The sequence below is a fragment of the Heterodontus francisci genome, chromosome 22 (assembly GCF_036365525.1).
Source record: "Heterodontus francisci isolate sHetFra1 chromosome 22, sHetFra1.hap1, whole genome shotgun sequence".
Lineage (NCBI taxonomy): Eukaryota > Metazoa > Chordata > Chondrichthyes > Heterodontiformes > Heterodontidae > Heterodontus > Heterodontus francisci.
This window is the reverse complement of record NC_090392.1, coordinates 38,698,697-38,710,941: the sequence shown is the minus strand read 5'-3', so window position 1 is coordinate 38,710,941 and position 12,245 is coordinate 38,698,697. Positions and strand designations below refer to the sequence as shown.

Here is a 12,245-nt window from a genome sequence, read left to right as displayed (position 1 = left end):
CTGACTGCACATATCCATTCCAGTAGCGAAAGGGGGAGCACTGGCTCCGGCCAGATCTGATATAGCACGAGGCTTGTCAATCAAGTCATGCTCCACCCAGCCCAGATTGAGTCACCTACCAGGTCGCAGTTTACTGTGTGTCAGAACCTGCCCCTCAGGTGTGGGAGATTCCAAGCTTAGTCTGTCGGTTAAAAGGGCATGGGGGCAGATTGGCCTTTTGCCATGTGGCAGTATCCTCAATAAAAGCCTCTTTGCCTGGGAAACCGGGTCTAACGGTAGCTACCTGGAGACGAACCGTCAACATTGTGAGTGCAAAAGCAAACGAATGGTGGATGCTGGAAATCTGAAATGAAAAGAGAAAATGTAGGAAATGCGCAGCAACTCAGGCAGCACATCTGGAAAGACAAACAGTGTTAGACTTTCTGGTGGGTAGCCTTTCTTCACAACTGGATAAAGGTTAGAGATTGAACAGTTAAAAAGCGAGTGCAGAGGCAGAGGGAAAGGCGAAGGGGCAAGGTATGGGATAGGGTGGAACTATGGCCTGGAGAGTTTGTCTGTCAGGGGAAAGATTTCCGCAGCAGAACAGTGTGACATTGTTAAATGAGCTCTGTTTTGTGCTTCGTACAATTGTTGAATTGCCGCAACCGTTTTGACGTTGTCCCCTTGTGAAATGGTTCTCCGACTGACGGAAAAAGTGCTGGGGAGAAATTTTGACTTGTACCACCAGATGGCAGAGATAAACAGATACCATCCCGCAGCGTCGATCTGGAAAAGCTGATGACTGGCAGGATTCTCCAGCTCACACGACCTGAGACTCGAATTCATTGAAACACTGGTTTGCAGTGTCTTGCGTGATTTTGCTGTGGTCGTCTCTGTGGCGCAATTGGCTGGCGCGTTCGGCTGTTAACCGACAAGTTGGTGGTTCAAGCCCACCCAGGGACGTCGGCTCTTATTGAGCGTTTCAATTAGCGCCCCTGGACGTGCTTGTTCTGCTCTCTGTGTTTGCATTGGTGCCTTCTTTTCCTGATTATTTAACAACGCTGCTCTGATCCATGACCTGACTGTTTCCATGCATTCATGATAAGCAATTTTCAATGAAATGAGCAAAAACTATGCACAGACGTCGAACCCATGCTAAATATATTACAGTCGGTCGGGCTTCAAAAAAAAGCAATGCAAATTCATTCAATGGCTGCACAATCTGGGACTGTTCCACCGCTGGGATTAGGGAAAACAAGTTGAATGCGGTGGACCATTTTAATGATATTTTACCTGCATCAAATAAGTTCACTTTTATTGATGTACACTAAAAGTCCCTGGCTGACATTGTTCCAGTCCACTGCTAACAGCAGATCAAAGCAGGTGTGGAATTGCTCGTGACAGCTGAGCACCAAGCGCTGAATTTTCTTCAGTTTTCAAATCCAATTCCACACATCGTGACTCAGAATCACTGCTGTGAGAGTGGGAAATCGCTGCAAATACTCAACAGGACGGGCAACTTGTGAAAACTCTTTCAATGTTTGTTGTACAGACTTTTCTTAAAACTTCAAACTGGACCATATGGCAATATAAAGCGTGTGTGTGTGTCTGTGGCTGTCATGGTTCTATCGAAACTGTGAGTCTTGATGTTATGAGGGCGATGCATTGTGAGTGTGTCAGTTGTAAATCTCCTTTTATTTTGATAATATATATCAGGTTCTAAATCTATAAATATTGTGCACTTGAGTATTATGGGTGTATCAGTGTGCTCATTCTGAATAAATGTGTGTGTGTGTGTGCGTGTGTTACTTCTCAATGTATTTGTGTGTATCTGTGTTGTGTATACATTTTTCAATGTGTCAAAGCAAAGTAAGAGAGCAATAAATAAGCAGAAAGTATACATAAACTCACACAATGCCACAACACGGTTCAGAAACACGCACACAAACTCACACAGTCCGACAAAACGGTTCAGAAACCCGCAGACAAACTCACACAGTCCCAGAACACCGTTCAGGGACACATTAAAATCACAGCGTCCCACAACATGCTGCAAAGCCACACACAAACTCACACGGTCCCACAGCACGGTTCAGAGACATACACAAACTTACACAGTCCCACAACACGGTTCAGACACGCACACACAATCTCACTCAGTCCCGCCGTTCATTTAAAATACCTGTCGAGCACGATAGATCTTAAAACCAGAGACGTTCACCATCCTGACTGCACATATCCATTCCAGTAGCGAAAGGGGGAGCACTGGCTCCGGCCAGTTCTGATATAGCACGAGGCTTGTCAATCAAGTCATGCTCCACCCAGCCCAGATTGAGTCACCTACCAGGTCGCAGTTTACTGTGTGTCAGAACCTGCCCCTCAGGTGTGGGAGATTCCAAGCTTAGTCTGTCGGTTAAAAGGGCATGGGGGCAGATTGGCCTTTTGCCATGTGGCAGTATCCTCAATAAAAGCCTCTTTGCCTGGGAAACCGGGTCTAACGGTAGCTACCTGGAGACGAACCGTCAACATTGTGAGTGCAAAAGCAAACGAATGGTGGATGCTGGAAATCTGAAATGAAAAGAGAAAATGCAGGAAATGCGCAGCAACTCAGGCAGCACATCTGGAAAGACAATCAGTGTTAGACTTTCTGGTGGGCAGCCTTTCTTCACAACTGGATAAAGGTTAAAGATTGATAAGGTATACAGAGGCAGTGGGAAAGGCGAAGGGGCAAGGTCTGGGATAGGGTGGAACTGTGGCCTGGGGAGTTTGTCTGTCAGGGGAAAGATTTCCGCAGCAGAACAGTGTGACATTGTTAAATGAGCTCTGTTTTGTGCTTCGTACAATTGTTGAATTGCTGCAACCGTTTTGACATTGTCGCCTTGTGAAATGCTTCTCCGACTGACGGAAAAAGTGCTGGGGAGAAATTTTGATTTGTACCACCAGATGGCAGAGATAAACAGATACCATCCTGCAGCGTCGATCTGGAAAAGCTGATGACTGGCAGGATTCTCCAGCTCACACGACCTGAGACTCGAATTCATTGAAACACTGGTTTGCAGTGTCTTGGGTGATTTTGCTGTGGTCGTCTCTGTGGCGCAATTGGCTAGCGCGTTCGGCTGTTAACCGAAAAGTTGGTGGTTTAAGCCCAGCCAGGGACGTCGGCCCTTATTGAGCGTTTCACTGAGCGCCCCTGGACGTGCTTGTTCTGCTCTCTGTGTTTGCATTGGTGTCTTCTTTACCTGATTATTTAACAACGCTGCTCTGATCCATTACCTGAGTGTTTCCATGCATTCATGATAAGCAATTTTCAATGAAATGAGCAAAAACCATGCACAGACGTCGAAACCATGCTAAATATATTAAGGTCGGTCGGGCTTCGAAAAAAGCAATGCAAATTCATTTAATGGCTGCACAATCTGGGACTGTTCCACCGCTGGGATTAGGGAAAACAAGTTGAATGCGGTGGACCATTTTAATGATATTTTACCTGCATCAAATAAGTTCACTTTTATTGATGTACGCTAAAAGTCCCTGGCTGACATTGTTCCAGTCCACTGCTAACAGCTGATCAAAGCAGGTGTGGAATTGCTCGTGACAGCTGAGCACCAAGCGCTGAATTTTCTTCAGTTTTCAAATCCAATTCCACACATCGTGACTCAGAATCACTGCTGTGAGAGTGGGAAATCGCTGCAAATACTCAACAGGACGGGCAACTTGTGAAAACTCGTTCAATTTTTGTTGTACAGACTTTTCTTAAAACTTCAAACTGGACCATATGGCAATATAAAGCGTGTGTGTGTGTCTGTGGCTGTGGCTGTCATGGTTCTATCGAAACTGTGAGTCTTGATGTTATGAGGGCGATGCATTGTGAGTGTGTCAGTTGTAAATCTCCTTTTATTTTGATAATATATATCAGGTTCTAAATATATAAATATTGTGCACTTGAGTATTATGGGTGTATCAGTGTGCTCATTCTGAATAAATGTGTGTGTGTGTGTGCGTGTGTTACTTCTCAATGTATTTGTGTGTATCTGTGTTGTGTATATATTTTTCTATGTGTCAAAGCAAAGTAAGAGAGCAATAAATAAGCAGAAAGTACACATAAACTCACACAATGCCACAACACGGTTCAGAAACACGCACACAAACTCACACAGTCCGACAAAACGGTTCAGAAACCCGCAGACAAACTCACACAGTCCAAGAACACCGTGCAGAGACACATTAAACTCACAGCGTTCCACAACACGCTGCAAAGCCACACACAAACTCACACGGTCCCACAGCACGGTTCAGAGACATACACAAACTTACACAGTCCCACAACACGGTTCAGACACGCACACACAATCTCACTCAGTCCCGCCGTTCATTTAAAATACTTGTCGAGCACGATAGATCTTAAAACCAGAGACGTTCACCATCCTGACTGCACATATCCATTCCAGTAGCGAAAGGAGGAGCACTGGCTCCGGCCAGTTCTGATATAGCACGAGGCTTGTCAATCAAGTCATGCTCCACCCAGCCCAGATTGAGTCACCTACCAGGTCGCAGTTTACTGTGTGTCAGAACCTGCCCCTCAGGTGTGGGAGATTCCAAGCTGAGTCTGTCGGTTAAAAGGGCATGGGGGCAGATTGGCCTTTTGCCATGTGGCAGTATCCTCAATAAAAGCCTCTTTGCCTGGGAAACCGGGTCTAATGGTAGCTACCTGGAGACGAACCGTCAACATTGTGAGTGCAAAAGCAAACGAATGGTGGATGCTGGAAATCTGAAATGAAAAGAGAAAATGCAGGAAATGCGCAGCAACTCAGGCAGCACATCTGGAAAGACAAACAGTGTTCGACTTTCTGGTGGGTAGCCTTTCTTCACAACTGGATAAAGGTTAGAGATTGAACAGGTATAAAGCGAGTGCAGAGGCAGAGGGAAAGGCGAAGGGGCAAGGTCTGGGATAGGGTGGAACTGTGGCTTGGAGAGTTTGTCTGTCAGGGGAAAGATTTCTGCAGCAGAACAGTGTGACATTGTTAAATGAGCTCTGTTTTGTGCTTCGTACAATTGTTGAATTGCCACAACCGTTTTGACATTGTCCCATTGTGAAATGGTTCTCCAACTGATGGAAAAAGTGCTGGGGAGAAATTTTGATTTGTACCACCAGATGGCAGAGATAAACAGATACCATCCCGCAGCGTCGATCTGGAAAAGCTGATGACTGGCAGGATTCTCCAGCTCACACGACCTGAGACTCGAATTCATTGAAACACTGGTTTGCAGTGTCTTGGATAAATTGGCTGTGGTCGTCTCTGTGGCGCAATTGGCCAGCGTGTTCGGCTGTTGACTAAGAGGTTGGTGGTTCAATCCCACCCAGGGACGTCGACCCTTCTTGAGCGTTTCACTTCGCGCCCCTGGACGCGCTTGTTCTGCTCTCTGTGTTTGCATTGGTGTCTTCCTTTCCTGATTATTTAACAACGCTGCTCTGATCCATTACCTGACTGTTTCCATGCATTCATGATAAGCAATTTTCAATGAAATGAGCAAAAACCATGCACAGACGTCGAACCCATGCTAAATATATTGAGGTCGGTCGGGCTTCGAAAAAAGCAATGCAAATTCATTCAATGGCTGCACAATCTGGGACTGTTCCACCGCTAGGATTATGGAAAACAAGTTGAATGCGGTGGACCATTTTAATGATATTTTACCTGCATCAAATAAGTTCACTTTTATTGATGTACACTAAAAGTCCCTGGCTGACATTGTTCCAGTCCACTGCTAACAGCTGATCAAAGCAGGTGTGGAATTGCTCGTGACAGCTGAGCACCAAGCGCTGAATTTTCTTCAGTTTTCAAATCCAATTCCACACATCGTGACTCAGAATCACTGCTCTGAGAGTGGGAAATCGCTGCAAATACTCAACAGGACGGGCAACTTGTGAAAACTCTTTCAATTTTTGTTGTACAGACTTTTCTTAAAACTTCAAACTGGACCATATGGCAATATAAAGCGTGTGTGTGTGTCTGTGGCTGTGGCTGTGCTGGTTCTATCGAAACTGTGAGTCTTGATGTTATGAGGGCGATGCATTGTGAGTGTGTCAGTTGTAAATCTCCTTTTATTTTGATAATATATATCAGGTTCTAAATATATAAATATTGTGCACTTGAGTATTATGGGTGTATCAGTGTGCTCATTCTGAATAAATGTGTGCGTGTGTTACTTCTCAATGTATTTGTGTGTATCTGTGTTGTGTATACATTTTTCTATGTGTCAAAGCAAAGTAAGAGACCATAAATAAGCAGAAAGTACACATAAACTCACACAATGCCACAACACGGTTCAGAAACACGCACACAAACTCACACAGTCCGACAAAACGGTTCAGAAACCCGCAGACAAACTCACACAGTCCCAGAACACCGTTCAGAGACACATTAAACTCACAGCGTCCCACAACACGCTGCAAAGCCACACACAAACTCACACGGTCCCACAGCACGGTTCAGAGACATACACAAACTTACACAGTCCCACAACACGGTTCAGACACGCACACACAATCTCACTCAGTCCCGCCGTTCATTTAAAATACCTGTCGAGCACGATAGATCTTAAAACCAGAGACGTTCACCATCCTGACTGCACATATCCATTCCAGTAGCGAAAGGGGGAGCACTGGCTCCGGCCAGTTCTGATATAGCACGAGGCTTGTCAATCAAGTCATGCTCCACCCAGCCCAGATTGAGTCACCTACCAGGTCGCAGTTTACTGTGTGTCAGAACCTGCCCCTCAGGTGTGGGAGATTCCAAGCTTAGTCTGTCGGTTAAAAGGGCATGGGGGCAGATTGGCCTTTTGCCATGTGGCAGTATCCTCAATAAAAGCCTCTTTGCCTGGGAAACCGGGTCTCACGGTAGCTACCTGGAGACGAACCGTCAACATTGTGAGTGCAAAAGCAAACGAATGGTGGATGCTGGAAATCTGAAATGAAAAGAGAAAATGCAGGAAATGCACAGCAACTCAGGCAGCACATCTGGAAAGACAAACAGTGTTAGACTTTCTGGTGGGTAGCCTTTCTTCACAACTGGATAAAGGTTAGAGATTGAACAGGTATAAAGCGAGTGCAGAGGCAGAGGGAAAGGCGAAGGGGCAAGGTCTGAGATAGGGTGGAACTGTGGCCTGGAGAGTTTGTCTGTCAGGGGAAATATTTCTGCAGCAGAACAGTGTGACATTGTTAAATGAGCTCTGTTTTGTGCTTCGTACAATTGTTGAATTGCCGCAACCGTTTTGACATTGTCCCCTTGTGAAATGGTTCTCCGACTGACGGAAAAAGTGCTGGGGAGAAATTTTGATTTGTACCACCAGATGGCAGAGATAAACAGATACCATCCCGCAGCGTCGATCTGGAAAAGCTGATGACTGGCAGGATTCTCCAGCTCACACGACCTGAGACTCGAATTCATTGAAACACTGGTTTGCAGTGTCTTGTGTGATTTTGCTGTGGTCTTTTCTGTGGCGCAATTGGCTGGCGCGTTCGGCTGTTAACCGAAAGGTTGGTGGTTCAAGCCCACCCAGGGACGTCGTCCATTATTGAGCGTTTCACTTAGCGCCCCTGGACGTGCTTGTTCTACTCTCTGTGTTTGCATTGGTGTCTTCTTTTCCTGATTATTTAACAACGCTGCTCTGATCCATTTCCTGACTGTTTCCATGCATTCATGATCAGCAATTTTCAATGAAATGAGAAAAAACCATGCACAGACGTCGAACCCATGCTAAATATATTAAGGTCGGTCGGGCTTCGAAAAAAGCAATGCAAATTCATTCAATAGCTGCACAATCTGGGACTGTTCCACCGCTGGGATTAGGGAAAACAAGTTGAATGCGGTGGACCATTTTAATGATATTTTACCTGTATCAAATAAGTTCACTTTTATTGATGTACACTAAAAGTCCCTGGCTGACATTGTTCCAGTCCACTGCTAACAGCTGATCAAAGCAGGTGTGGAATTGCTCGTGACAGCTGAGCACCAAGCGCTGAATTTTCTTCAGTTTTCAAATCCAATTCCACACATCGTGACTCAGAATCACTGCTCTGAGAGTGGGAAATCGCTGCAAATACTCAACAGGACGGGCAACTTGTGAAAACTCTTTCAATTTTTGTTGTACAGACTTTTCTTAAAACTTCAAACTGGACCATATGGCAATATAAAGCGTGTGTGTGTGTCTGTGGCTGTGGCTGTCATGGTTCTATCGAAACTGTGAGTCTTGAGGTTATGAGGGCGATGCATTGTGAGTGTGTCAGTTGTAAATCTCCTTTTATTTTGATAATATATATCAGGTTCTAAACATATAAATATTGTGCACTTGAGTATTATGGGTGTATCAGTGTGCTCATTCTGAATAAATGTGTGTGTGTGTGTGCCTGTGTTACTTCTCAATGTATTTGTGAGCATCTGTGTTGTGTATACATTTTTCTATGTGTCAAAGCAAAGTAAGAGAGCAATAAATAAGCAGAAAGTACACATAAACTCACACAATGCCACAACACGTTTCGGAAACACGCACACAAACTCACACAGTCCGACAAAACGGTTCAGAAACCCTCAGACAAACTCACACAGTCCTAGAACACCGTTCAGAGACACATTAAACTGACACCGTCCCACAACACGCTGCAAAGCCACACATAAACTCACACGGTCCCACAGCACGATTCAGAGACATACACAAACTTACACAGTCCCACAACACGGTTCAGACACGCACACACAGTCTCACTCAGTCCCGTCGTTGATTAAAGATACCTGTCGAGCACGATAGATCTTAAAACCAGAGACGTTCACCAACCTGACTGCACATATCCATTCCAGGAGCGAAAGGGGGAGCACTGGCTCCGGCCAGTTCTGATATAGCACGAGGCTTGTCAATCAAGTCATGCTCCACCCAGCCCAGATTGAGTCACCTACCAGGTCGCAGTTTACTGTGTGTCAGAACCTGCCCCTCAGGTGTGGGAGATTCCAAGCTTTGTCTGTCGGTTAAAATGGCATGGGGGCAGATTGGCCTTTTGCCATGTGGCAGTATCCTCAATATAAGCCACTTTGCCTGGGAAACCGGGGCTCACGGTAGCTACCTGGAGACGAACCGTCAACATTGTGAGTGCAAAAGCAAACGAATGGTGGATGCTGGAAATCTGAAATGAAAAGAAAAAATGCAGGAAATGCACAGCAACTCAGGCAGCACATCTGGAAAGACAAACAGCGTTAGACTTTCTGGTGGGTAGCCTTTCTTCACAACTGGATAAAGGTTAGAGATTGAACAGGTATAAAGCGAGTGCAGAGGCAGAGGGAAAGGCGAAGGAGCAAGGTCTGAGATAGGGTGGAACTGTGGCCTGGAGAGTTTGTCTGTCAGGGGAAATATTTCTGCAGCAAAACAGTGTGACATTGTTAAATGAGCTCTGTTTTGTGCTTCGTACAATTGTTGAATTGCCGCAACCGTTTTGACATTGTCCCCTTGTGAAATGGTTCTCCGACTGACGGAAAAAGTGCTGGGGAGAAATTTTGATTTGTACCACCAGATGGCAGAGATAAACAGATACCATCCCGCAGCGTCGATCTGGAAAAGCTGATGACTGACAGGATTCTCCAGCTCACACGACCTGAGACTCGAATTCATTGAAACACTGGTTTGCAGTGTCTTGGGTTATTTTGCCGTGGTCTTTTCTGTGGCGCAATTGGCCAGCGCGTTCGTCTGTTAACCGAAAGCGTTGGTGGTTCAAGCCCACCCAGGGACGTCGTCCCTTATTGAGCGTTTCCCTTAGCTCCCCTGGATCTGCTTGTTCTACTTTCCGTGTTTGCATTGGTGTCTTCTTTTCCTGATTATTTAACAACGCTGCTCTGATCCATTACCTGACTGTTTCCATGCATTCATGATAAGCAATTTTCAATGAAATGAGAAAAAACCATGCACAGACGTCGAACCCATGCTAAATATATTAAGGTCGGTCGTGCTTCGAAAAAAGCAATGCAAATTCATTCAATGGCTGCACAATCTGGGACTGTTCCACCGCTGGGATCAGGGAAAACAAGTTGAATGCGGTGGACCATTTTAATGATATTTTACCTGTATCAAATAAGTTCACTTTTATTGATGTACACTAAAAGTCCCTGGCTGACATTGTTCCAGTCCACTGCTAACAGCTGATCAAAGCAGGTGTGGAATTGCTCGTGACAGCTGAGCACCAAGCGCTGAATTTTCTTCAGTTTTCAAATCCAATTCCACACATCGTGACTCAGAATCACTGCTGTGAGAGTGGGAAATCGCTGCAAATACTCAACAGGACGGGCAACTTGTGAAAACTCTTTCAATGTTTGTTGTACAGACTTTTCTTAAAACTTCAAACTGGACCATATGGCAATATAAAGCGTGTGTGTGTGTCTGTGGCTGTGGCTGTCATGGTTCTATCGAAACTGTGAGTCTTGATGTTATGAGGGCGATGCATTGTGAGTGTGTCAGTTGTAAATCTCCTTTTATTTTGATAATATATATCAGGTTCTAAATATATAAATAATGTGCACTTGAGTATTATGGGTGTATCAGTGTGCTCATTCTGAATAAATGTGTGTGTGTGTGTGCGTGTGTTACTTCTCAATGTATTTGTGTGTATCTGTGTTGTGTATACATTTTTCTATCTGTCAAAGCAAAGTAAGAGAGCAATAAATAAGCAGAAAGTACACATAAACTCACACAATGCCACAACACGGTTCAGAAACACGCACACAAACTCACACAGTCCGACAACACGGTTCAGAAACCCGCAGACAAACTCACACAGTCCTAGAACACCGTTCAGAGACACATTAAACTCACAGCGTCCCACAACACGCTGCAAAGTCACACACAAACTCACACGGTCCCACAGCACGGTTCAGAGACATACACAAACTTACACAGTCCCACAACACGGTTCAGACACGCACACACAATCTCACTCAGTCCCGCCGTTCATTTAAAATACCTGTCGATCACGATAGATCTTAAAACCAGAGACGTTCACCATCCTGACTGCACATATCCATTCCAGTAGCGAAAGGGGGAGCACTGGCTCCGGCCAGTTCTGATATAGCACGAGGCTTGTCAATCAAGTCATGCTCCACCCAGCCCAGATTGAGTCACCTACCAGGTCGCAGTTTACTGTGTGTCAGAACCTGCCCCTCAGGTGTGGGAGATTCCAAGCTTAGTCTGTCGGTTAAAAGGGCATGGGGGCAGATTGGCCTTTTGCCATGTGGCAGTATCCTCAATAAAAGCCTCTTTGCCTGGGAAACCGGGTCTAACGGTAGCTACCTGGAGACGAACCATCAACATTGTGAGTGCAAAAGCAAACGAATGGTGGATGCTGGAAATCTGAAATGAAGAGAGAAAATGCAGGAAATGCGCAGCAACTCAGGCAGCACATCTGGAAAGACAAACAGTGTTAGACTTTCTGGTGGGTAGCCTTTCTTCGCAACTGGATAAAGGTTAGAGATTGAACAGGTATAAAGCGAGTGCAGAGGCAGAGGGAAAGGCGAAGGGGCAAGGTCTGGGATAGGGTGGAACTGTGGCCTGGAGAGTTTGTCTGTCAGGGGAAAGATTTCCGCAGCAGAACAGTGTGACATTGTTAAATGAGCTCTGTTTTGTGCTTCGTACAATTGTTGAATTGCCGCAACCGTTTTGACATTGTCCCCTTGTGAAATGGTTCTCCGACTGACGGAAAAAGTGCTGGGGAGAAATTTTGATTTGTACCACCAGATGGCAGAGATAAACAGATACCATCCCGCAGCGTCGATCTGGAAAAGCTGATGACTGGCAGGATTCTCCAGCTCACACGACCTGAGAGTCGAATTCATTGAAACACTGGTTTGCAGTGTCTTGCGTGATTTTGCTGTGGTCGTCTCTGTGGCGCAATTGGCTAGCGCGTTCGGCTGTTAACTGAAAGGTTGGTGGTTCAAGCCCACCCTGGGACATCGGCCCTTATAGAGCGTTTCACTTAGCGCCCCCACACGTGCTTGTTCTACTCTCTGTGTTGCATTGGTGTCTTCTTTTCCTGATTATTTAACAACGCTGCTCTGATCCATTACCTGACTGTTTCCATGCATTCATGATAAGCAATTTTCAATGAAATGAGCAAAAACCATGCACAGACGTCGAACCCATGCTAAATATATTAAGGTCGGTCGGGCTTCGAAAAAAGCAATGCAAATTCATTCAATGGCTGCACAATCTGGGACTGTTCCACCGCTGGGATT

The 12,245-nt window shown here is 45.5% G+C and overlaps 5 non-coding genes across 5 annotated transcripts; all 5 read left to right on the top strand.

Annotated features, from left to right (window-relative positions):
• The first annotated feature begins 868 nt into the window (after positions 1-868).
• Positions 869-942, top strand: trnan-guu (transfer RNA asparagine (anticodon GUU)). Its single transcript has one exon. It is a non-coding gene; the product is annotated as a tRNA-Asn (tRNA).
• Positions 943-3,063: 2,121 nt separating this feature from the next.
• Positions 3,064-3,137, top strand: trnan-guu (transfer RNA asparagine (anticodon GUU)). The gene has a single exon. It is a non-coding gene; the product is annotated as a tRNA-Asn (tRNA).
• Positions 3,138-5,272: 2,135 nt separating this feature from the next.
• trnan-guu (transfer RNA asparagine (anticodon GUU)) lies at positions 5,273-5,346 on the top strand. The gene has a single exon. It is a non-coding gene; the product is annotated as a tRNA-Asn (tRNA).
• Positions 5,347-7,467: 2,121 nt separating this feature from the next.
• Positions 7,468-7,544, top strand: trnan-guu (transfer RNA asparagine (anticodon GUU)). The gene has a single exon. It is a non-coding gene; the product is annotated as a tRNA-Asn (tRNA).
• Positions 7,545-11,889: 4,345 nt separating this feature from the next.
• Positions 11,890-11,963, top strand: trnan-guu (transfer RNA asparagine (anticodon GUU)). Its single transcript has one exon. It is a non-coding gene; the product is annotated as a tRNA-Asn (tRNA).
• Positions 11,964-12,245: the final 282 nt, after the last annotated feature.